Source organism: Triticum aestivum, chromosome 5B (genome assembly GCF_018294505.1).
Source record: "Triticum aestivum cultivar Chinese Spring chromosome 5B, IWGSC CS RefSeq v2.1, whole genome shotgun sequence".
NCBI lineage: Eukaryota > Viridiplantae > Streptophyta > Magnoliopsida > Poales > Poaceae > Triticum > Triticum aestivum.
In genome coordinates, this window is record NC_057807.1 from 496,013,552 (window position 1) to 496,017,131 (window position 3,580).

Consider the following 3,580-nt stretch of genomic DNA (forward strand, 5'->3'; position numbering starts at 1 on the left):
TATATGCTGCACTACCATTATTGCTCGACTTCCCAAAGAGGCGAAGAGCCAATCGCAAGGTTAATATTTTGGAGATGCTAAGCGCAAAGTTATAGGAGAACAAGTAGTAGGTGCCGCATCATTTATAAATAAAGTTTTTTTTCTTCAGTGGCACGTATGCAATATGATAGGTTCATATGGAGAGAAAAGGAAACCACTCCACTATATACATAGTCAGGACGGGCCAGCCTACACGGTTGCTTGCTGGGGTTGCTCTCTTCATACTCTCTCGCACAAAACGACTATGGCCACATCTTTAGCATCCCGGCGGATCACGTCCGCTTGGGGAAGGGGTGGATGCTTAGTGTAGATGCGATGGCCGTCGCCGACGGCGAAAACCCACTGTCGGCACGTCCCGATCAGGGGTCCCCGCCGTTCTCTCTCACAAAGCCGGTGAGGTTGCCTTCGTCCCTTGCTCACTGCCGTGACGTGGGCAGTTGCCGCCTCCCGCCGCCTCCTCAAGGTTGAGCTACGTCCCTCAGGTACAACTCCCTTTACAGCCCGCTTGCACCACTGCTCCAGCTACCCACATCACTCCTTGTGGATATTTCTCTACTTCTTTGCCCCGCACATACCTCTATTGGCTTCTACGTACTGTATTTGTGATGAGTTTATGTCTCATCAACTAGTCCCAGTAATCGTATTCTAATCACGCTTTTTCAATTTCTTTGCCACACGGATGCTCATCTCGATTTTGGTGAAACTGCACAAAATGATCCGATGGTCAAAAGGTTGCAAACTTCATTTATTAGGAAGCTCGAATGTTGACAGCAAATTGAAACATGGTCAAGGTTCACGGTTCAAGGGCTAGGGACTGCATGGATCGTTTTTTCTTTAGCTGCCTCTATTCCAAAGTAAGTGTCAACTTTAGTAGTAGTACAATAGTAAAGTTTGCACAAAGTTGAGACACTTATTTTGGAATGGAGGGAGTACATATTTGCTATGATCTGTCAATCATTGAGATGCAATAGCATGCATGTTAGTCTCCTTTGTATTTGATGAAATGTTGCAACGGGCAACCTTGGACGCAAGATACATGTAACAGAAGCTGGAAGCTTCATAGCATTGTACAAATTTATCTCGCTGATAAATTACAGTACGTACTATACTAGTACTTCCTCCGTTCCTAAATATAAGTCTTTGTGGAGATTTCACCATGAACCACATGCGGATGTATATAGATGCATTTTAAGTGTAGATTCATTCATTTTGTTTCGTATGTAGTTCACCTAGTGGAATCTCTACAAAGACTTATGTACTAGTAATAGCTAGCCCCCACTACTAGGAATTCTCTATCCTCTCCTTGAGCTACATCATCAAAATTGATGTAGCCGTTAGATGAAGTAAATCAGTCCATAATAGCCGTCTGATCTAGACGTTGAGAGGCTCCGCACTAAGCCACATTCAAGCATGCAGAAATACCGTGGCACATGCATGTGAGTGGGTTTTAAATCACATCAACATGTCTGCATGCAAGCATGCACCGGTAGCATGCATGTAAGTGAGCTTTTAAGTCCCATTAACATGTCAAAAAGAAAAATATAATCCCATTATGCAGTAGGAGTTGGCTGATCTTTTTTTCCTTACGTGGGATGATCTAAATGATGATGGGAGTTTATTTAGTTTGGCTACCACATTTGTCATGCGGTTATAGAGTTTTTTTTAGTTCTATGAAATCAATAATTTTGCGCAGAGGATATACCGCTGTTCCGCGGCAACGCACGGGGACTCATCTAGTAATATTTAGGAATGGAGGGAGTACTATGTAAAGAGTTAGGTGTTGCACAGTGATAGTGTGAGGTGGGCCATGTAATCACTAAGCCTGCGTGTTTTCACTGCTCTTGCACGGCTCCGCTGTAAGAATGGAGAAAATTGTAATCTACTAGTAGTTGTAGTACCTCCTTTCGCCGAAAGCGTGGGACATCCAACAGTCCTACCACCTCAGTAATAAAGACCAATGAGCCATCAAATCACATAGACCCAACAGTAAGTTGGACGGACGAAGCAACCATCACTCTTGCGCCAGTGAGAGGTCGCGTTCGCTCTATCCGGGCATGAATGCGGCACCGATTCTTTGGAGCAACGCTGACCGTTTCGGGCGGGAAGAGCGCGCGGGCGATGGAGGGGCTTTGGGTGGGCCAGGCTGGTCAGAAGCGGGCGTGCCAGCTGTCCGCATGTCCGTACCGGACACGCCCGGAAACGAGAGGATGCACCGACTCTCGCGGCTAAAATCGTACAATACACACCATCTCTCTGTAGGAGTGGGTAGATCTGTCGCTCTCTCTAACACACACATGATGTTAAACACACACACACACACACACACACACACACACACACGCACGCACGCATGCACCTTGGTCCCGTTGCACCTTCTAACTTAACTTATTACACCTAGATGGAGGGAGTAGTAAGTATACGACATACGGTGGCACACTGACTTAAGTCGAATACAAGTGCCCAAAATTTGTGTGCATGTTATAACAAGGATTCACTTAAAATAGTACATGAGTTAACAGAGGGATCAATTGGACAGTGTTCCCGAGTAGTAGCGAGATGTGTGAGGTAAGATACACCGATGGCGCTTTTAATTTTTCTTATTAATTTGTTTGTTTCACCCTCTGACTGGTGGGACCCAACGTCCTACGTGGAGAGAGGTAAGGTGACTAAGACTGCATTATTTCTGCACCACTGTGGATAGTCTTACCACCAAAGCCACATGACATGATTATGATTGAAATCCCAATGACTCCCAAACACACAAAAAACACGGCATGCTTGTCACATGAATGCAGGAATGTATACAGGGTTATTTTCCTCTCGTTGAACATAACGGGAGGGTTGTGTAGCTGGTTAGCCTGTTCGCTCATCAAACTTGAGGTCTCGGGTTCGATAACTACACTTGAGCATAATTTGCGCCAGGAGGATTCTTTAACTGGTCAAAATGTTTTCTAGGGTTTGCACGCTTCACTCTCTCTCTCCATTATATATATACACGCTAGAGCCTCAGTGCTTGTAGTTGCTCTCTCCACACTCTCTCGCCCTCTCCCGCTGGAGCCTAAGCGCTTGTAGTTGCTCTCTTCACACTCTCTCGCCCTCTCCAGATCTAAACAAGACTTTATTGGCCCCTCTCTCCCCTCACTGCTCCTCAAAGAGCCCGCAGGATCCGACCACTGGGAAGGGAAGGAGGCTTAACGGTGTCGCCGTCGGCGAGGGAGGGAATCCACTACCGGCACAGATGTTCACTTTCCACCCAGCGACGGCGCGGGAGGGCCTCCGACCTCTTCTTCTTCGCCGTTGTCCCGTCGCCCACCGAACCACGCCCCAAGAACCTTAAGGTATAATTTACTTACTCCACATGCATTGCTCTAGCTGCATGTATACCATGAATCTAGGATGTGGTTCAAAGAGGAAAGGAGTGGGAAAAGTTGTATATAGCATGAATCAAGGACGTGGTTCAAAGAGGGAATGAAGGGGGAAAGTTGTATATCATGAATCTAGGACGTGGTTCAAAGAGGAAAGGAATGGGGGAAAGTAGTGG